The sequence below is a fragment of the Schistocerca gregaria genome, chromosome 6 (assembly GCF_023897955.1).
Source record: "Schistocerca gregaria isolate iqSchGreg1 chromosome 6, iqSchGreg1.2, whole genome shotgun sequence".
Classification (NCBI taxonomy): domain Eukaryota; kingdom Metazoa; phylum Arthropoda; class Insecta; order Orthoptera; family Acrididae; genus Schistocerca; species Schistocerca gregaria.
The window spans coordinates 453,308,216-453,332,256 of record NC_064925.1 but is presented as its reverse complement, the minus strand read 5'-3'; the positions used below and the strand labels follow the sequence as shown (position 1 = coordinate 453,332,256).

The window sequence follows — 24,041 nt, the reverse complement described above, 5'->3', positions numbered from 1 at the left end:
CAGGAATAGGGCGGAAATTTTTGGACAGAATGGATGTATAATGTTTGGTGGAGGGCATGGGGACATTGTGTTATCATAAGTTGAGGCTAGGATAATAACAGAGCGGAGAATGTGTTTTTAAGATAACTCCCATCTACACAGTTCAGAAAGCTAGTGATGGGAGGCAGGATCCAAATGGCTCAAGTAGTGAAATAGCCATATAAATCAAGGGTGGTCTATTTTGCTCTCGGCCGCAGTTTGTTGGTGGCCGTTCACCCTGGTGGACAGCTCGTTGGTAGTCATACCAATATAAAACTGTGCAGTGATTGCAGCAAAGCTAGTAAATGACATGGCTGCTTTTACAGCTGGCCTGGTCCCTGATGGGGTAGGATAAACCTGTGACAAGACTAGAATAGGATGTGCTGTGTGGGTGGATTGGACAGGATTTGCCCCTGACTCTTCCACTGGGATATGATACTTGAGGCAAGGGATTGGGATTGGGAGTGGCATAGGGATGGACTAGGATGTTGTGGAGGTTGGGTGGGCGATGCAACACCGCTTTAGGAGGGGTGGGAAGGATGCTGGGTAGGAGGTCTCTCATTTCAGGGTGTGACGATAGGCAATCAAAGGCCTTGCAAAGGATGTGATTCAGTTGTTCCAGTCCGGGGTGGTAATGGGTGACAAAGAGGTACTCCTTTGTGGCTGGTTCTTTGCGGACTTGGTCTGGGGGGTATAGTGCTGTCTACAAAGGCCTTGGTGAGACCTGTCCCTGGGAGGCCAGGCTGCATGGCAGGGATATTTTGTTGTGGAAGGGGTGGCATCAGTCAAAATGCAGGTACTGTTGACAGAAAAAAAATGTCTGCTTGTGTCTGTGTATGTGCAGATGTATATGTGTGTGTGTGCGAGTGTACACCTGTCCTTTTTTCCCCCCTACGGTAAGTCTTTCCGCTCCCGGGATTGGAATGACTCCTTACCCTCTCCCTTAAAACCCACATCCTTTCGTCTTTCCCTCTCCTTCCCTCTTTCCTGAAGAAGCAACTGTTGGTTGCGAAAGCTAGAAATTTTGTGTGTGTGTGTGTGTGTGTGTGTGTGTGTGTGTGTGTGTGTGTGTGTGTGTGTGTGTGTTACTTTATTGTGCCTGTCTACCGGAACAGGCGCTTTCCCGCTTGGTAAGTCTTGGAATCTATGTTTTTAATATATTTTTCCCATGTGGATGTTTCTTTCTATTTTATTTACATCATTGATTTGCTTCTAAGATTGGTATAGAACCGTATTCGTCAAAAGTTATGCCACATACTCAACAAATTTGAAGCATTGATAAGAAAATGGATGATGTTTTGAAAGTAGTGATCATGCTAGGTTGACTTGCGTCAGATTTTCAGCCCTCTGTTATGTTGTTGTTGTTGTTGTTGTTGTTGTTGTTGTTGTGGTGGTCTTCTGTCCAGAGACTGGTTTGATGCAGCTCTCCATGCTATTCTATCCTGTGCAAGCTTCTTCAGCTCCCAGTACCTACTGCAACCTACAGTCCTTCTTAATCTGCTTAGTGTATTCATCTCTTGGTCTCCCTCTACGATTTTTACCCTTCACACTGCACTCCAATGCTAAATTTGTGATCCCTTGATGCTTCAGAACATGTCCTACCAACCGGTCCCTTCTTCTTGTCAAGTTGTGCCACAAACTCCTCTTCTCCCCAATTCTATTCAGTACCTCCTCATTAGTTATGTGATCTACCCATCTAATCTTCAGCATTCTTCTGTAGCACCACATTTTGAAAGCTTCTATTCTCTTCTTGTCTAAACTATTTATCGTCTACATTTCACTTCCATACATGGCTGCACCCCATACAAATACTTTCAGAAATGACTTCCTGACACTTAAATCTATACCCGATGTTAACAAATTTATCTTCTTCAAAAACACTTTCCTTGCCATTGCCAGTCTACATTTTATATCCTCTCTGTTTCAACCATGACCAGTTATTTTGCTCCCCAAATAGCAAAACTCATCTACTACTTTAAGCGTCTCATTTCCCAATCTAATTCCCTCAGCATCACTTGATTTAATTCAATTACATTCCATCATCCTCATTTTGCTTTTTGTTGGTGTTTATCTTATATCCTCCTTTCAAGACACTGTCCATTCAGTTCAGCTGCTCTTCCAGGTCCTTTGCTGTCTCTGACAGAATTACAATGTCATTGGTGAACCTCAACATTTTTATTTCTTCTCCATGGATTTTATTTCTTACTCCGAATTTTTCTTTTGTTTCCTTCACTGCTCACTCAATATACAGATTGAATAACATCGGGGATAGGCTACAACCCTGTCTCACTCCCTTCCCAACCACTGCTTCCCTTTCATGCACCTTGACTCTTACAACTGGTATCTGGTTTCTATGCAAATTGTAAATAGCCTTTTGCTCCCTGTATTTTATCCATGCCACCTTCCGAATTTGAAAGAGAGTATTCCAGTCAAAATTGTCAAAAGCTTTCTCTAAATCTACAAATTCTGGTTTGCCTTTCCTTAATTTATCTTCTAAGATAAATCGTAGGTTCAGTATTGCCTCATGTGTTCCAACATTTCTATGGAATCTTCTATTACATCAATTGGGAATTCAAGTGTCATTATCACTAGCGATTAAATAAGTCAGCAGTTAATTCAGGAATCCATTAGACTTGTGTTTGCTTCAACAAATGAGACTGCAGACTTGGCACTGGCAGCTAGTAAGTGGAATAGAATACACCAAAACTTGAAATACCACTATAATGCACAAAATTTCAAGTCAGTTAAATTCACTGAATCTCAGATAATTTGTGAATGAGTGCAAATCTAAGAAGAAGCCAAATAAATCTTTGAATTATGCAAATATAATTAAAACTGAAAACAAAAATGCTTTTATGGTGCTTACTGCATCTTTTTGTTCTGGCAGTCACACCAAATCAAAGTTTTATTGCTACATTACATAACTCATACATATATCAAGAATTCTGCACATTTCATCAGTAAATTAAGCGGCATAGTGGTCCAGCCGGAGGACATGTTAGTCAGTTTCGATGTGGCATCGCTATTTACTATGGTTCCTCTCAATGAGGTGTTGCAACAGCTGAATAGAATTTTTCCTCCCGACATTGCAGAACTGTTTAAATATTGCCTTACGACCACATATTTCAAATGGAACGATGAGTTCTACGAACAGACTGATGGCGTGGCAATGGGGAGCCCCTTAAGCCCGGTTATAGCTAACTTTTTCATGGAAAAATTCGAGGCGCAGGCTCTAGAAACTGCCAACAAAAAACCGAATATCTGGTTCCGCTACGTAGATGATACGTTTGTGTTGTGGAGGCATGGCAGAGAGGAACTAGGCTGTTTTCACAAACATCTAAACGGTATTAATCTGAAGATTTATTTTACCATGGAGGAGGAGGCAGAAGGGAGACTAAATTTTCTGGATGTGCTAGTTTACAAGAAACAGTATGGTAGCTTAGGCCATACAGTTTACCGGAAACCCACGCACACAGATCGTTATCTACACCGGGATTCGAACCACCACCCACAACAAAAGCGAGGCATAATAAAAACGTTGGCGGATAGAGCGAGGAACATCTGTGAACCTGGGCTACTGGATACGGAACTGGAACACCTCACTGATACATTACTCAGGAATGGTTACTCGGCTGCTGAGATAAAAAGAGCGTTAAGACCGCCACGTGAAAATCATAGCAATGCACAAGCGCTTGCAAAATCGAAAGTTTTCCTGCCTTTTATTAAGGACGTCACTGACCGCATAGGGAAAATATTGAAAAAACGGAATATCGCGGTGATTTACAAACCTACCCGGAAGATACAAGAACACCTGAGATTGGCTAAGGATGCTCGTAAACCGCTGGAAAAAGCAGGAATTTACAGGATCCCGTGTAGTTGTGGGGAGGTATATGTGGGTACCACAAAAAGAACGGTCAAAAAACGACTAGAAGAGCACAAGGGCAATTGTAGAAGGGGAGAGATTGATAGATCAGCTGTTGCGGAACACGCTTTGCAGTCAGGAGACCACCACATTTATTTTGATAGAACTCAAGTACTGGCAGCCACAAGCGGATATCATGAAAGGCTTTACAGAGAGGCTATAGAGATTATGAAACACCCCAGGAATTTTAATAGGAAGGAGGAGGGCGTGAAATTGAATGACATCTGGATGCCGGTGCTGAAGAAGATGTGTACCAGTCTTCCACCATGGGATGATAGCAACAGCGGACGGCGGCAACTGATAACGGCCAATTGCGCTCGCGTATTCAAAACATGTGACGTCACGCCTATGCGCGGGAGCACGCGAAAACAAAAATTTGCTGCAGTCAGTAGTGAGACAGTGTGTGTTTCGGAAGTTAACAGAAGCCACGAACCCCCTTGAAGATGTCCTCCGCAGATGGGGACGAAACGTTGGGTTACAATGCGAAATCCATCAGATCACGGCATAATAGCCCGGAAAAGAATTTTATTAATCATAACTCATACAATCAAAGATTGTGTCATAGATGGCTTGTCAATTTTAAGACTAACCTGCAGAGTAATAAACTAATCTAAGGTGACAATACATATGTATTACTTCACATGGTTATTATTTTTTTTAAAATCTATGGGTATAGCATATATAGTGTTACCCTTTGGAGAGATGCTATATTACATGATCATCATTCAGGAAATCTGCTATATTATAGAATCATTTACCTTTAAAATATTTTTTCAGGTCTCCTTCAGTATTTTTTAGAACTGGGTCACTTTTCCTCCTACAGATTTTATTTACCATTTTCATGCCCATGTAGTGTGGAGTTTTTTTATATAATTTGAATCTGTAGGTAGGTAGCATGTAACATGCCTTACGTGTAGTCTCATACCAATGCAGGAAGCATTTTCCTCATGAAGTTGTGGGTTTCTCTTTGTGAAAATGAGAATGTCATATATGCTTGGAATGGACATTAGATCTAGTTTTTGAAATAAAGGTTTGCAGTGTTGATTCTTTTTAGCTCCCACCATTGCTTGAATGATTTCTGTAAAGGCTCTGAGCAGATACGTATTCTCAGACCCCCAGAAAATTATGCTATACTTAACTACTGAAACAAAATATGCATAATATACAGTTTTTTAACCACTAAATCATTGTTACCAGATAAGACATTCATGACACACACAAGACTGTTCCACAATATATATATTTATTAACATGCCAAGAAATTTGAGACAGCTAGCAGTGTCCCGTGTTTTGTCCTTGTAACTAATTTAACATATACATTGTGCTGATTGTTTCGTGGAAAAATGAACAGTTTCTGTTTTTGCAAAGTTTAATTTTAAATTATTATTTCTCACCCACACCTCCACTTCCCCAAGTGTCTGCTCAATATGATGCATTAAGTCTTCATCAGTTTTACAGTAGACTGTTGCTGTTGAACCATCTACATAGAGGATGGTATCTGACTCAACATGACATGACATATCTTTAATGTAATACAAAAATAGTAGTGGCCCTAATATTGAGCCATGTGGGACACCAGATTGTGTTTGTTTCCAGCTAGAGAGGAATTTCTTGCCGTTGTTATTAACAAGTACTCTTTGTTTTCTGTTTGTCAAGTATGATGACATCCTGCTAAGAGATTTTCCTTGAAAACCACAGCTAGTGGCCATGGTTTACAGTGTGAAGGCTTTGGTAAAATCGCAAAAGATGCCTGATACATTCTTTCTGTTATTGAGAGAACTGATAACTTTTGTGACCAGTTCATTTATTGCATGGGTTGTGCTGCAACCTTTCCTGAAACCATACTGATGCTTAAAATAATAATATGGGATGAACTATAATTTTCTATCTGGTCACATCCAGCATACAATGCATGATGAATAAAAGAGAGTTGCTTATCATTTCAAATTGCTCACAGTTACAAAATCAACAATGGTAGACAGTACTGTTCTAGAGATGACTGCAAAGACAATGGGCACCTTAACTCTTTAGTAATCGCTTGCTATTGCAATATGAAAATACACAAGTCAGGTAATTTGACCCAAAACTAAAACATAGAACAACAAAATTCTCTGTCATTTAATTATTTAAAATATAGTCTTTATTCCCTATTAGAATGCTAATAACAATTTCAAACAATGGGAAATCCAGAGCAGAATAATGACAATGTTATGAAAAGGATAGATTTCTAATCACCAGAAAGTGTAGATATCTAGTCACAGACAGGCACAGCAAAAAGACTGCTATACAAGTAAACTTTTGGCCCAAAGGACATCTTCTGAAGTAGATAACACACACAGTCATGCAAATATAACTGACACACTTGACCACTGTCCCTGGTCACTGAGACCGACTGCAAGTAACTGCAGATGGCAGGAGAAGCAGTCTGGGTAATGGGGGAAAGGAGGAAGCTGGTGGAGGAAGGGGGAGTGGTAGGAGGGTAGTGGTGAGGGATGGTGAAGTGCTGCTTGTGGGAGCATGCAGGAGTATGATGGGGAGACAGTAGGGCAGCTGATGTAGTCCGGAGTTTAGTGCCCCAAGTCACATTGCCATGCCCCCGAACAATCCTCTATTAACTTTCCACAATTTCTTAACATCGAACCTTGCCTCACTATCTTTCCCCAAATCCCTCAATATGCAAGCTAACCTTACTTACACAGGAAGAACCACAATCCACCATCTACAAACTTAGACCAACCTTGAAATCCTACCTGCTGACAAAGGCTCCACCACCATGGCTTTGAACAGTAGGGATTACTTGACAGAGGGACTTCAAATCGAATGGGATCACCAGACTCTCCTCAGTCCTTAATCCTGTCCCAGAACCTCTCCCTCTGAGTCTCTCGCCCCTCACCCCTGCCACTCCTTGCTCTCCTACCTTCTACATGTTTCCTAAAGTCCATAAACCCAACCACCCAGGACACCCAATTATGGCCAGTTACTGTGCCCCCACTGAGAGAGTCTCTGCTCTTGTAGACCAACGCCTTCAGCCTATTACTTGCAACCTGCCTTACTATATTGAAGACACCAATCATTTCCTCCAACTCTCCACGGTTCCTGTTCCTTTACCACATGGTGCCTTGCTCATCACTATTGATGCCACCTCCCTTTACTCTAACATCCCTAATGCCTGTGGCATTATCGCTATTGAACACTACCTTTCCCATTGCCTGACAGTTTCCAAACCTACAACCTCCTTCCTGGTCACCATGACCAACTACATCCTCCTCCATGATTACTTCACCTCTGAAGGTATCACATACAAACAAATCCATGCTACAGCATTGGACACCAGCCTGGCACAATCCTATACCAACCTAATCATTGGACTCCAGAAGAATCCTTCCTAACCATCCAGAATCACAAACCCCTCAACTGGTTCAGATTCATTGATGACATCTTCATGTTAGGGTGATGATAGCCTAACCACATTTCTCCAGAATCTCAAGACCTTCTCACCCATTCACTTCACGTGGTCCTCCTCCACCCAACAAACGGCCTTCCTCGATGTTGACCTCCACCTCAAAGATGGCTATATCAGTACCTCTGTCCATATCAGGTCTACCAACTATCAACAATACCTTCACTTCAACAGGTGCTACCCGTTCCATACCAAAAAGGCCCTTCCGTACATCCTAGCTACCTGTGGCCATCAAAAATGTAGCGACAAGCAGTCCATCTCAAAATATACCAAGGGTCTCACTGAATCTTTCACAGACCAAAATCACCTCCCAACCTTATACGGAATCAGATCTCCTTTGCCTTATCTCTCCAGTCACCCACCACCTCCCAAAGTCCCACTGCCTGGCCACAGAGGGTGATTCTCCTTGAGACTCAGTATCACCCAGGACTGGAGCAACTAAATCACATTCTCGACACCTGCACCCTACCCTTTGCCTTGTGGCTCACTTCTTGTAACAGACCTAAAAGTAAGACCTGTCCCATATATCCTTCCACTACCACCTACTCCAGTCCGGTCACAAGCATCACCTTTCCCATCAAAGGCAGGCTACCTGTGAAAGCAGTCATGTACTCTACAAGCTAAGCTGCAACCACTGTGCTGTATTCTATGTGGGAATAACAACCAACAAGCTCCAGGAGTGTTAGCTCCAGCAGTGTTAGTTCTGCAAGGTTCTCAGAAGAGCTTCTGTGAAGTTTGGAAGGTATGAGATGAGGTACTGGCAGAATTGAAGCTGTGAGAGTGGGCCATGATTCATGCTTGGGTAGCTCAGACAGTAGAGCACTTGCCCGCAAAAGGCAAAGGTTTGAGTCTCGGGATGGCTCCAGTTTTAATCTGCCAGGAAGTTTCAACCAACAAGCTGTCTGTCAGCATCAATGGCTACTGACAAACTGTGGTCAAGAGACAGCTGGACCAAACAGTTGCTGAACATGCTGGTGAACACAACATTTTTCTCTTCAACGACTGCTTCACAGCCTGTGCCATCTGGATTCTCCCTTCCAACTTTTCCGAGTTGCACAGATGGGAGCTCTCCCTGCAATATATCCTACATTCCTGTAACTCCCATGGCCTCAACCTTCATTAGTCACTGTCTTTCACCCACGTGTCCTCCTCCTTGTTCTCACCCCAGCAATACACAACCTTCTATTCCACCAATGCACCCACAGTCTTTTTACTTCTCCTCCTGTTCCACTCCCCCCCCCCCCCCCCCAACCTTCTGATTGCACCAGTTGCCCTACCCTCTCCCTACCGCATTCCTGTATACTCTTACAAGCAGCACTTTACTGCCCCTCACCCCTTCTTGCCCCATTCTCCTCTTTACCCCCACCATCCAGATTGCTTCTCCCATCATGCACAGTTGCTCGCAGACTGGTCACAGCAGTCAGAGTCAGTGGTCATGTGTGTGTCAGTTGTGTTTACGTGAATGTCTGTATTGCTACTTCAGAAGAATGCCTTTTGGGTGAAAACTTACTGGTTTAGCAGTCTTCTTGCCATGCCTGTCTGCAACTTAAGATCTCTACCATGTGGTGAGTAGAAATTGCCCATTTCATAATATTGTAATTAATAATGGTTTCAGATACATTTTGATCATCTGTTCTTTCCAAATAACTATTTTTTAACATGAAGAACCAGTATTCTTTTGAGATAGAGGCATAATATTTTACATGTTACATGGTATACAATGTTCTCTTGGGTGTCAGCTTTATAGGATGTGCAGAGCACAATAGTGTGATTTTTACAAACATGTTTGGGACAAATCATATGTACTGTGGTATGGTTGCTGTCATTCATGCTTGGATACATGTGTTACATTCTTCTCTTTCTGAGCAGTGATAGCTGGGCTTGTTCTCTATACTCTTGCATGCTGGAACCAGTTCATCTTTCTGCTAGATAAAGCTTTATTTTATGTTGTAGATTTTGAAAAGTGTATGAGAACTGTTCATCCTTTGGACAGTACAATCAGTTAGTAAGTCCTCAGCCACATTCTTCAGAAGTTCACATCTTATCATTTTATTACCAGAGCTCAATTTGTGGAGGATGTATGAATTCACAGCAGATGCGCTTACTCTCATACTTCTGCCAACACTACTACACAACTGATCACAAATGTCTACTCCTCCTGTTGTATAGACTTCTGCCTGAGAGCCTGTATCTTCACTGATCTTTCCATCATTATGCACTGTGGAGATGAGTGCAATATATCTGTTTGACTGGAACACATGGCACCATTGTTACATCTTGTGTAAAACCAAACCGGCTTGAAGTTACAGTTCTTTGTTCTTTGGGCAAAAATTGTGGGGGGATATTTGATTGGTTCTTTTGTAATGTTCCTACTAATGTCAGTCTTTTATCCAACGGAACTGTTGTAGCAGTCACACTGCTGTAGCAGTTACCAGTTGTTACATTTCTGCCAGTACTTTCTACAGGGACATCAAGACATTGCATTATTTCTGGAGGCATGTTTGGTTTTTAAAAACCTTTATACCATATTTCTTTAGCCTTTTTGCCAGATATTGTCAGGAGGAACATCATCCTCGAAATAAAATTAGATGCTCATTAGGTATCACATATTCTCCAGGAGTATAAAGCATGAAATAACTATCTTGCAATGATGTGATATGTTCACACACAGCAGCTAACTTGTCAGCCATTTCCTCTCATATGTAGTGATTTTATCATTGAGGTGAAAACAGTAAAATAAAAACACGACTCTTCTATATAGCATAGTAATTGCGAATACATCAGGTCCATGTATATTCCACATGTAAGTGGACAGATAAAAAAATCTACTCACCAAGTGGCAGCAGGGGAACTCACACACAAAAGGATTTAACTTTCACAAGCTTTCAGAGTGAGTGATCCCTTCTTCCAGTGGAGGAGTTGAAGGGAAGCACGAGGGGTGAAGGAAAAGGACTGGAGAGATTTAGGGAAAGGGCTATAGTTTAGAAAAGGCACCCAGAACCCCAGGTCAAGGAAGACTCATCGGTTGGGATAAGAAGGAAAGACTGTTTGTTGGGGACTGCAATGGATGAGATCTGAAAACTCAAGGAAGACAGGGTAATATGCAAGACAGAGATTACTACTAAAACATCATGCACAAGTTAATAAGAGTGAAAAGCTAAGTGCATTGTATAAAATTATATAATTGGATAGATAAAAAATCTACTCACCAAGCGGTGACAGAAAAGACACATCAAAGACTGTTGTAATTACCAAGCTTTTGGAGTCAGTGACTCCTTCTTCAGGCAAAAGGGTTGAAGGCAAAGGAAGAAGGATGAAGGAAAAGGACTGGAGAGGTCTAGAAAAAGGGGTAGATTTCAGGAAAGTCACCCAGAACTGCGGGTCAGGGGAGACTTACCAAATGGAACAAGAAGGAAATACTAATTCTTGGGGACTGCATTGGATGATATTCAAAAACCTGATAGCTTAAAGGTGGAAGACAGGGTAAAATGCAAGACAGAGATTACTACTGAAACATTGCACAGGAGTATGTAACAGAGCTCGGATGGAGGCAGTAAAAATAGATGGGAAAGACAATGAAAGCTGTAGAAAAATAAAACAGAGTGAAGCAAAGAGTAGTTACAGTGAGGAAATGCTGAGACAGAAGAAATTAACGTAAATTAAGGCCACGCGGGTGGTGAGAACCAAGGACATGTTGTAGTGCTAGTTCCCACCTGCGGAGTTCTGAGAAACTGGTGTCTAGAGGATGAATCCAGATGGCACGTGTGGTGAAACAGGCACCAAGGTCCCAAATGTCATGTTGTAAAGCATGGTCTGCAACAGGATATTGTGAGTTTCCCTCTGCCTATTACCATTCATCCTAATTGATAATTTGGTGGTAGGCATGCCAATGTAGAAGGCCAAACAGTGTTTAAATAATAACTTGTATATGACGTGTCATTTCACAGGTGACTTTCCCTTTGATAGTATATGTTTTGCCAGTTACAGGGCTATTATAGGTGGTGGTAGGAGGGTGTATAGGGCATGTCTTGCACCAGAGACAATCACAGGGTAGGAGCCATTGGATTGGGAGATGGGTGCAGAAGGAGCATAGGGTCTGACATGGATATTGTGGGGATTGGGAGGGCAACAAAAAGTTATTTAGGTGTGGTGGGGGGCAAAATCTCAAGCAGAATGGATCTCATTTGAGGGCATGATTTTAGGAAGTCATGGCCTTGTCAGAGTAGGTGATTGATACATTCAAGACCAGTATAATACTAGGTGAGAAGTGGTGTGCTCCGAAGTTGTTTTTTGGAGGGATCAACAGTACCAGGATTGGATGTGATGGCCTTGGAAATCTGCTTTTGGACTAGGATATTGGGATAATTATGTCCAGTGAAGGCTGAAGTGAGAGTGGTGCTGCATTGCTGTTAAGAGCCTGCATCCAAATAAATTATCTATTTTTGCCTCCAATGTTGAGGCTGTGTGGGAGAGAACGCTTGACATGGAAAGGATGGAAACTGTCAAAATGTAAGAACTGTTGTTTGTTATTGTTAGTGGGTTTGATATGGACAGAAGTGTGTAGCTGGCCTGCAGTGAGAATGAGATCAATATCAAAGAAAGTGGCATGGAATTTGGACTAGAACCATGTGAAATTTAATTGGGAGAAGATATTTAGAGACTTAAAAGAATTTTAACAGATCGGTCTCACCATGAGTTCATACCGCAAAGATGTCATCAGTGTATCTAAACCAAGCCAGGGACTGAAGACTTATGGATCCAGGAAAGCCTTCTCCAAGTGACCCATGAAAAGGTTGGCATAGGAAGGAACTATCTTGGTTTTCATGGCTGTATCTCTTATCTTTTTGTATGTCTGCCCCACGTGAGTGAAGCAATTGTTAAGTATGAAGTTGATTAATATCAGCAAGAAAGATGTCATAGGCTTGGAATCAGGTGTACGTTGACTGAGGAAACGTTCAGCAGCAGGCAGACCATGTACATGGAAGATGTTGATATAGAGGGAGACGGAATCAATGGTGACAAGCAAGGTGTGTATGGGAATGGCACGTGCACAGATTAAAGACAATCCAGAAAATGGTTGGTATCTTTAGTATAGGAGAGGACTCTTTGTACTATAGGTTGCAGGTGGTGATCAGCTTAAGGCAAATATATGTTTGGTGGGTGCTTTGAAGCCAGCAACTAGGATGACCAGGATAATTGGGTTTGTGGATCTTAGGAAGAAGGTAAAAGGTGGGGGGTGCAGGACTGGGTGTGATAAGAAGTTCTGTGGCTTGAGGTGTAAGTGCTTGTGAGGGACCTGAGGTTTTTAGGAGGGACTGCAGGTCAGTTTGAATCACAGGGATGGGATCTCGGTGACAAATGTTGTATGTAGAGGGAACAGACAGCTGGTGTAGACCTTCAGTAATTGTTGATGCCATCATCCTCTATACCAACATCCCCCTATGTACATGGCCTGTCTGCTGCTGGATATTTCCTCATTCAACACCCAATTGATTCTAATCTTATGACGTTCTTCACGCTGACCTTAGTGTACTTCATAATTACCAACAACTACTTCACCTTTGATGGGCAGACATACAAACAGATCAGGGGTACGGCCATTGGAACCAGAGTTGGCTCCTTCCTATGCCAACCTTTTCAACGGTCACTTGGAGGGGGCTCTCCTGGAATTCATAAGTCTTCAGCCCCTGGTTTGGTTTAGATCATTGATGACATCTATATGGCATGGACTCATGGTGAGGCTGATCTTTTAAAATTCGTGGAGTCTCTACATACCTTCTCCCAATTAAGTTTCACATGGTTTTAGTCTGAATCCAATGCCACTTTCCCTCGATGTTGATCTCATCTTCACCAAAGGTCAGCTACACACTTCTGTCCACATCAAACCCACTAGCAAACAACAGTTCTTACATTTTGACAGTTGCCATCCTTTCCATGTTGAGCATTCTCTCCCACTCAGCCTTGGCATTGGAGGCAAAAGTACTTATTTGGATGCAGACTCTTTCTACATCTACAGTGTGTAAACTTTTAGATGGCAGACCTCCCCCTAGTCCTGAATCGGTAGAAGTCGGTAAACGTCGGGAGGCTTCGGTGGGCACGCAGTTTCGACTGCTGCCAACATTACGTAGCTGACTGTGTTGTACAAGGTAGCCATTGTCGTCTGCTTCGGTATTGTTTTGCGCTGTTCTGTTCTGCGTGTTTTTATTGTGCAGTTGTGCTAAACGTTATCAAAATGAGTGAAGAGGCAGTTGCTTTCCCATCTGCTCTACGCCCGTGCTCCGCACAGAAGAAATCTCGAAAAGTTGTTGACTGATTGATTTAAAATTTTGGCACAACGTTGCCCATGGTTTTATATACTTTTTTTTACACGTTTGTGAAACGTGTTGTGAGTAGTGTTAGTAGTGAAGAAATAATAGAACAAAATGTCATGCCTGATGCGGCACTTTTTCACGCATCTCGATGTTTACCACGTCATATCTCCTGAATTATATGTTGTAAAGAGACATAAATTTGCCGGCGCATTTACTGATATATGTGGATACTGTGTGAGAAATACGTTGCGACTAGAGTTAATAGTAATGAAGTAATACATTAAAACATCATGCCTACTGCGGCAAATTTACGGTATGTACTGAGAAAATGTAGTAAGCGACAACCTTTTTTCCTTTCATATTTTGTGGGGGGTGTCAGCGAGAAAAATTTTCGTAAAGGTTTGAAATTGTATGTAACGTTTGTTACTAGTCGCTAAGTGCTCTCACTCTCAAATAGTGGATGCATAAGTCTGGTTATTTCCCACAGTGGCATCTCATTGTTTATGATGTCATGTCTCCTCAAGAATGTGTCCTTTTTTTTTCGGCTGGAAACCTTTGTGGGCGTTCGGAGAACAACTCACTAAAGTTTCATTGATATATATATATATATATATATATATATATATATATATATATATATATATATATATATATATATATATATATATATTAATTTACATGACGATTTCAGTTTCGTTTATGAACAACATTTAAAGCGAGTTTTACTTCCAAGCCTTTCGTCTGCTTTCGTGTAAGCATGACGCGCAATTTGTAGTGCCAGCACTGCAACTGGTAGGCATGCCTTACTCCCCCGTCCCAATGGCTCCTCCCCCTCGCCAGCCAATGCTTGCTTCCTCCTCTCCCCGCACTCCCCTCACAACTATCTGTCTTACAGTTAACACACTGTACATCTGCATCCATATTCTGCAAGCCACCTGACGATGTGTGGCAGAGGGTACCTTGAGTACCTTTATTGGTTCTCCCTCCTATTCTAGTCTTGTATTGTTCGTGGAAAGAAAGATTGTCGGTATGCCTCATGTGGGCTTTAATCTCTCTGATTTTATCCTCATGGTCTCTTCGCAAGTTATACGTTGGAGGGAGCAGTAAACTGCTTGACTCCTCGGTGAAGGTATGTTCTTGAAACTTCAACAAAAGCCTTTACCAAGTTACTGAGCACCTCTCTTGCAGAGTCTTCCACTGGAGTTTATCTATAATCTCTGTAATGCTTTTGCGATTACTAAATGATCCTGTAACGAAGCACGCTGCTCTCCGTTGGATCTTCTCTGTCTCTTCTATCAACCCTATCTGGTACGGATTCCACACTGGTGAGCAGTATTCAAGCATTGGATGAACAAGTGTAGTGTAACCTACTTCCTTTGTTTTCAGACTGCATTTCCTTAGGATTCTTCCAATGAATTTCAGTCTGGCATCTGCTTTACCGACGATCAACTTTATATGATCATTCCATTTTAAATCACTCCTAATGCGTACTCCCAGATAATTTATGGAATTAAATGCTTCCAGTTGCTGACCTGCTATATTGTAGCTAAATGATAAATGACCTTTCTTTCTATGTATTCGCAGCACATTACATTTGTCTACATTGAGATTCAGTTGCCATTCCCTGCACCATGCGTCAATTCATTGCAGATCTTCCTGCATTTCAGTACAGTTTTCCATTGTTACAACCTCTCAATATACTACAGCATCATCAGCAAAAAGGCTCAGTGAACTTCTGATGTTATACACAAGGTCATTTATATATATTGTGAATTGCAACAATCCTATGACACTCCCCTGCGGCACACCTAAAATCACTCTTACTTCGGAAGACTTCTCTCCATTGAGAATGACGTGCTGTGTTCCGTTATCTAGGAACTCTTCAATCCAAACACACAGTTGGTCTGATAGTCCATATGCTTTTACTTTGTTCATTAAACGACTGTGGGGAACTGTATCAAAGGCCTTGCGGGAGTCAAGCAACACGGCACCTACCTGGGAACCCGTGTCTATGGCCCTCTGAGTCTCGTGGACGAATAGCGCGAGCTGGGTTTCAAACGATCGTCTTTTTCAAAACCCGTGCTGATTGGTAAATAGTAGATTCCTAGTCTCCAGAAAAGTCATTATACTCGAACATAATACGTGTTCCAAAATTCTACAACTGATCGACGTTAGACATATAGGTCTATAGTTCTGCAAATCTAGTCAATGTCCCTTCTTGAAAATAGGGATGACCTGTGCCCTTTTCCTATCTTTTGGAACGCAACGCTGTTCTAGAGACCTACGGTACACCGCTGCAAGAAAGGGGGCAAGTTCCTTTGCGTACTCTGTGTAAAATCAAACTGGTATTCCATCAGGTTCAGCGGCCTTTTCTCTTTTGAGCAATTTTAATTATTTTTCTATCCCTCTGTCATCTATTTCGATATCTACGATTTTGTCATCTGTGCAAAAATCTAGAGAAGGAACTACAGTGCAGTCATCCTCTGTGAAACAGCTTTGGAAAAAGACATTTAGTATTTCGGCCTTTAGTCTGTCATCCTCTGTTTCAGTACCATTTTGGTCACAGAGTGTCTGGACATTTTGTTTTGCTCCACCTACCACTTTGACATAAGACCAAAATTCTTCAGGATTTTCTGCCAAGTCAGTATATAGAACTTTACTTTCGAATTCGTTGAACGCCTCTCGCATAGCCCTCCTCACAATACATTTTGCTTCATTTAATTTTTGTTTGTCTGCAAGGCTTTGGCTATGTTTATGTTTGCTGTGAAGTTCCCTTTGATTCTTTAGCAGTTTTCTAACTTGGATGTTGTACCACGGTGGCTCTTGTCCATCTCTTATGCTCTTGCTTGGCACATACTCATCTAATGCACATTGTAAGATTTGTTTTGAACTTTGTCCACTGATCTTCAACACTATCTGTACTTGAGATAAAACTTTTGTGTTGACCCGTCAAGTACTCTGAAATCTGCTTTTTGTCACTTTTGCTAAACAGAAAAATCTTCCTACCTTTTTTAATATTTCTATTTACGGCTGAAATCAACAATGCTGTAACCGCTTTATGATCACTGATTCCCTGTTCTGCATTAACTGTTTCAAATAGTTCAGGTCTGTTTGTCACCAGAAGGTCTAATATGTTATCGCCATGAGTTGGTGCTCTGTTTAACTGCTCAAGGTAGTTTTCAGATAATGCACTTAAAAAAATTTCGCTGGGTTCTTTGTCCCTGCCACGTGTTATAAACATTTGAGTCTTCCAGTCTATCTCTGGTAACATAAAACCTCCACCCAAAACTATAACATGGTCGGGAAATCTACAACTGGTGAGCCAGGGGGCCTATAGAGACATCCAATTACCATGTTTGAGCCTATTTTAACCATGACCTTCACCAAAATTATTTCACATTTCGGATCTCTGTCAATTTCCTTGAACGCTATTGCACTTTTTATCACTAAAAACATGCCTCCCCCTTCACTGTCCAGCCTGTCTCTGCAGTATACATTCCAATCTGAGTGTAGAATTTCATTACTATTTACTTCTGGTTTCAGCCAACTTTCTGTCCTTAGTACTATATGGGCTTTGTGACCGTTTATTAATGAGAGCAGTTCAGGGACCTTTCTATTGACACTCCTGCAGTTTACTATTACCACATTAATATTGTCATTCCATGTTGTGTTTTGACTACTGCTACCTTGTCACATCTCTGGAGGCGTCTTGTCAGGCCTAGGGAGGGAATTCTCTAACCTAAAAAACCCACATGTGCACTCCACATGTACTCCACTACCCTTGTAGCCACTTCGTGCATGTAGTGCACGCATGACCTACTCAGGGGGACCATACATTTCTCCACCTGATAGCGGGGGTCGAGAAATTTGCACCCCAGGTCTCCGCAGAATTGGAGGGCCTCTGGTTTAAGCCTTCCACTCGGCTCCAAACCAGAGGACCGCGATCGGATCTGGGAACGATACTACGAATAGTTAGTTCAGATTCCACCCCTTGAGCGAAGCTTTCCGCCTTTACCAACTCCGCCAACTGCCTGTATGAACTGAGGATGACCTCTGAACTCAGACGGCAGGAGTCATTGGTGCTGACATGAGCAACAATTTGCAGTCGGGTGCACCCAGTGCTCTCTATCACCGCCGGCAGGGCCTCATCCACACCTTGGATGAGAGGCCCCCCCCTCCCCCCCCCCCCCCCCCCCCCCCTGGCAAGCAGACAGAGTGAGCACTGAAACACTGGCCTTCTTCCCCGACCTTCCCGTTATTTCCCTAAGGGGCTCCATCACCCGCCTAACATTGGAGCTCCCAATCACTAATAAACCCCTCCCCCCATGTGCCTGCTCGGACCTTGCTGAAGGAGCGGCCACAAGTCCACTCACAGGCAGAGCAAGCCATGCCACACAGCCAGCCTCCACATTGACCCTCCACCTTGTGCAACGCGAACACTATTGAACCCACCACTCCCCTTGGGGAGAGGGTGGCCCAACCGCACCCGGTACATGTGAAGATGTCTTGAAAGCAGGGACCCTGGGTTAAGCATGTAACACCTGGGGTGTACCATGCGACACACCAGACTCCCCACTGCTGCTACACCCCGAGGCAGCAGCCTGAAGACAGCTGACTGTGGCCATCAGCATGTTCAGCTGTTCACAAACAATGGCCAGCTCCTCCTGCGTCCGTACACAGCAGTCACACATTCTATCCGTCCTAAGAAATCAACAGTCTACTGTATAGCCTTCAGTAATCAACTTTTAACTAGAATGCTAATTCACTTATGGAACCTGATAGCTGACTAAACTGTGGCTACTAGACACTTCTTGTTGGAAACAATGAAAATAAGCACTAACTGTCTCTGGACTGTATTCAAAACAAACACAAAGTCTATGGAACACAATTACTAGTACTCGAAAATTAAAGCTTCCTAGAAGCAAAAACACACGGAAAAAGAAGTGACAACTAAGAAAAACACAGTTAATACTTAAATTTACGCAGCTTGCTGCACAGGAGATATGAAGCAGATGGCAGTTATGACGACTCTTTACAGCAATACACTACCACTCTCACTTTAGCCTTCACTGGACATAATTATCCCAACAGCCTAGTCCAAAAGCAGATTTCCCAGGCCATCACATCCAATCCTAGTACTGCTGATGCCTCCAAAAAACAACTTCGGAGCACACCACTTCTCACCCAGTATTATCCTGGTCTTGAATTTATCAATCAGCTACTTTGACATGCCCTGAAATGAGATCCATTCTGCCTAATATTTTGCCCACCACACCTAGAATAGCTTTTTGTCACCCTCCCAATCTCCACAATATCCTTGTCAGATGCTATGCTCCTTCTGCACCTATCTCCCAGTCCTATGGCTCTTATCCCTGTGACAGTCCCTCGTGCAAAACTTGCCCTATACACCCTCCTACCACCACCTACAATAGCCCTGTAACTGGCAAAACATATACTATCAAAGGGAGAGCCACCTGTGAAATGACACATGTCGTATACTAGCTGTTATGTAAACACAATTCAGCCTTTAAATCGGCATGACTACCACATAGTTGTCAGTCAGGATGGATGGGCATAGGCAGAGAGTGTCTACAGGCAACACACAGTAACTTGTTGCGTAGCATGCTCTACAACATAACAGCCATGACCTTGGTGCCTGTTGCACCATCTGGATTCTTCCCCCAGACATCAATTTCTCAGAACTTCACAGGTGAGAACTAGCATTACAACATGTCCTTGGTTCTTGCCACGCACCTAGACTTAATTTATGTTAATTCCTTCCATCTCAGCATTAATTCACAGTAACTACTCCTTTCTTCACTCCATTTCAGTTTTCTACATGTTTCATTTTCTGACTTGTCTATTTTTCGCTTTCCTGCTTCCCACTTCTGTTCCATAAAATGCACTTAGCTTTTTACTCTTATTAACTCGTGCACAAAGTCTTAGTAGTAATCTCTGTCTTGCATATTACCCTGTCTTCCTCAGGTTTTCGAATCTCGTCTGATACAGTCCCCAACAATCAGTCTTTCCTTCTCATCCCATCCAGTAAATCTCCCTTGACCTGGGGCTCTGGGTGACTTTTGTAAACTGTACCACTTTCCCTAACCCTCTCCAGTCCTTTTCCTTCTCCCCTATTCCTTCCCATCAACTCTTCTGCCAGAGGAAGGAGCCGCTGGTTCCGACAGCTTCTGAAAGTTAAATCCCTTTGTGTGTTTGTTCCCCTGCCACTGCTTGGTGAGTAAATTTGTTTTTGTCTGTCCATTTATATTGTATTATCAATAATTGATAATTTCATTGTTATATATTCCACATGTCTTTGAAATGGTGATGGAAAGCTTTTTAAGTCCATGTGTATAGCACATGACTCGGAAAGGCATCAATCTCCACATGGTCTGTATATAGTGCATCATGAGATCTATGAAACTGTCCATGAAAGTTCAGAATGTGGATATTAGTGTACACAACGATGTCATCCATCAGTTTATCATCAAAATAAAGATAGAAGATATCTGTTGGAGTCTTTGCTGCTGCAGCCAGTGTAAAGTGCTCAATTTGTGAGAAATAATGTTACGGTTTTTGGGTCTCCCTCCATGACTAACGGGTTTCGTATTCCATTCGTTCTGCCCATCTTTATTCATATAGCAGTCTTTACTAAGATATGAATTTGAAAATTCATCATTTGAAGAGGCATCTGAATCACCCAGTGAGGTGGCATGGTGGTTTGCCTCACATTCAGGAGGACAACATTTCAAATCCATATCCAGCTACCCAGATTGAAGTCTTCCGTGATTTTCCTAAATCACTCAAGGTAAATTCCAAGATGTTTTCTTTGAATGAGCACAGCCAATTTCCTTGTGCTCCTTCTCTAATGACCTCAATGTCAACAGGACAGTAAACACTAATCTTCTGTCCTTTCTTTTCATATCTTAATCCATATCATGCTCATTTATTTTAGTGTTGTCCTGTCCATTTTCTGAATTTTCCTAAAACAAAGACTGTTTGTAATAAATTTACAGCAGCCCTGATATAATTTCTTCATCTGCAAAAATTTGGACATTCTCTGCAAGATCAGGAGAATCAACACTGAAACCTTGCATGTGTTCAATGAACACTTGCTAAAGCATGTAACTTGTCAGAAAAGTGATAATAACAGATTTACTTAAGAGCTGATTCGCATTAAAGATATTGACAGTGATCACATGAAAATGCTCACGTTGGGTCACTTCACTGAAATACTGAGTAGCACAGGTGGTCAGGTCAGCTTTTGACACTGAAGTGTGAAGTGGCACAGGTAGTCACATCAGGGCGAAACATACATGACAGTGAAAAAATGAGGGTTCACAGCGGTATTAAGTAGAAGTCAAGATACAACCACACAACATTTGAATTTACATGGAACCAGCTACCTCTGTTTCTCACCATGTCAAAGATCAGCTACAGAAGAAAAAATATTGATGGGAATGAGCAGATAAGGGTTAAAGTTAACAGTGATAACAAGAATAAAGTGATAAGAATTAATGATGTTTTATATGTTCCAGGCTTTGGATACAATTTACTGTCAGTTAATCAAAAGATAAGATGTGAGCCAGGAAGAAGAGCCAGACCCAGAAACTGCCGAACTGGTTATCAGCCCCACCTCAGAAAATAAAATACACAAGCAGTTAAAAAATGATGACACTTAAAGTTTATGTTTCTGTGTTGTGTGTGTGTGTGAGAGAGAGAGAGAGAGACAGAGAGAGAGACAGAGAGAGAGAGAGAGAGACAGAGAGAGAGAGAGAGAGAGAGAGAGAGAGAGAGATTAAATGACAAAATGTGACCAGTACATATTTTTTTATTGATGACAGAAAAAGAGAGAGAGAGAGTGGTAGAGAGAAATAGAATCAAATGATTAGATCTGGTACATGCCTATTGTTTAATGACGAGCAACATGCCATATACAATAAGAACAATGAATCAACTAGGGAACACCAGTAATGACTGCAGCTCATGTATTGATTAGATGAAATTCATTATTGCGCAGATGCTGTAGTAATTACTATAATTACAAATTGTTCCACCAAAGATTGGAACATTTGCATAATGTGAGCATGCATTTTTTAAAAGAAAAAATCGACTCTTTAACTGCACTGAATGAAATTCCGTTTAGATCAGAGTATTTACTGCATAAAAGAAAAGCAGTCTGGACAACCTGTAACACTTTGAGCACCAGTCATTTGGGGAAAATAATGTTTGGCACAAAACACCAGTCATTTGTGTCCTTGTCACTGGAATATTTGTGTTTAATTTATCTTAAACGATAAAATATATTAAAGAGATCAAGCTTCAAGTTTATTTTTCATATTTATTGGAATTTATAATAGATTACAATTTTTAAAATTATGATGACAGAAATGATAATTAAACTAAAAAAAGTGTGAGGTGAATTCTTGAGCAATTTCAGACATAATTGGCTTTTTGTATGGAAGAGTTTGAAGCATTGTGGCATACAGAAAGGTATGGTGAAATCAGCTTGTTTCCCTCCTGCTTGTTTTGCCAGTAAATTATCTCATCACCTGCAAACAAATCTTGGAAACTCATGCTGGATGCTGCTTCATTTTGAGATTCATCTGTAAAAAAAGATGAAATGAAGACTGATAAAACAGCACTAAATTGTAACTGCAGCAGCAGGACCTGTAGCAACAATGTTAGCAGCAAGAAATTGTAGCATACTGCACCTTGCCAGAGTATGGATCTTCTTCACGCTTTTCCCACTCAAATATTTCTCCCTATGCTTCAGATCCTCTTGAGCTTTTAAAATTTATTGCTCATTCAACAAATGTGACCTATTTGTAGCAGAATTACAGAAAATTGCTAACCTAATGAGTACATGCATCAAGCTGAGCACACAATGACTCAGTCAGCCACAACATCAGTTCTTGCATTTGTTACTGGGTCTTTCAAAGTAGTTATAAATATTGACAGCAGAAGGTAGAACCTGTCAAAGGACAGACAGTGAGACTTCTGTACATTGTTCTCATATGAAATCAATGCAAATTTCAAGTGACACATGGCTTGCACATCATGAAAATTGCAGCCCTAGGTATATTAAGGTGCAGTCCTTTTGTGTCCTGAGTTATGCTCAGGTCTGGCCACCAGTGTGGTAATAGAAATTTCAAGCAATTTAACAAAAGATCTGTTTCCTACAGAATCTCCCAAGATGTATGAAGTAATTAACATGGTTGTATGGTGAAGTGTATACTATCTTCTCAATTTTCCAGGGCACATGTGAAGAAATTCATTTGATTATATGCTAAAATGAATGAAAGAAATCTGTGATATGTTTATCAAGTTCAAAGTGTGGATAGAAAGTGAAACTGGTTGAAAAGTTGAAACAGTTCAATCAGACAATGAACAGAATTTGTTAATAAGCCTTTGAAGGTATTCTTAAAGACAAACACAATTCAACATAAGATGACAATTTTTACACCCCAAAACCAAACAAAAGTGTGGAGTGTCTGAGTTGCACATTCATTAAAAAGGCAAAATCAATATTGACAGATGCAATGCTGATCAAATAATTTTGAACTGTAGCCTTTAAAACTGATATGTAGCCGAAGAATATCTCTCAGCTGTTCAAAATGTTACTCCTGAATAATTATCAAGTGAGCATTAAATCAAGCTGAGTCATTTACAAAACTTTGCATATTGAGCACTTTATATGTACCCACCAAAAGTGAGAAAAAAGGTAAAAGATAAATTCAAAGAACTTGCATTTGTTGGATGTTATGGAGATTTTAAAGTGTACTGTCTAATTGATCCACATTCACCAAAGATTGTTGTGAAGACCCATGATGTGGAGTTCAGCAAAAATTTAAAATGCAACAGTGCAAAAGTATCACAAGGAGTACCAAACTTATAATTGACAACTATACCAATTGTGTTTCTTTGTATATTACAGATAAATACAATTATGATATGGGCAGCACTCAGGTGGCTGCTATACCTAACATTCTTGGGACAGCAATGGGACCATCACATCCTGCTGATGATCAAAGTGCAGTTAATCTTTATTTGACATAAAATGATACAGAGCAGACAGTAATGGCATCATCGATCAGTACAGTGATCCCATGCAGCTAGAAACTGGAAAATCATTGCATTAAAGAAAACTTAAAATTATACATTGCAATAATGAAATTTCTGTGTGTCAGAATTCCTGAGTCAAATGTGTATAACAAATCAAAGATTCATGATGGTTGTGAAAATGGAAATGAGCCTTAAATAATGAATGTAAGTCATAACTTGAAAAAGTGACTTGGACTTTGCCTAGTTTACCCCCAAACAGGTGGTG

General features: G+C 41.3%; 1 protein-coding gene across 5 annotated transcripts in view; it reads left to right on the top strand.

Moving 5' to 3' along the window:
- LOC126278351 (protein arginine N-methyltransferase 9-like) overlaps positions 1-24,041 on the top strand; it is a 111,916-nt gene that overhangs the window by 36,389 nt on the left and 51,486 nt on the right. The gene's annotated exons all lie outside the window — the stretch shown is intronic.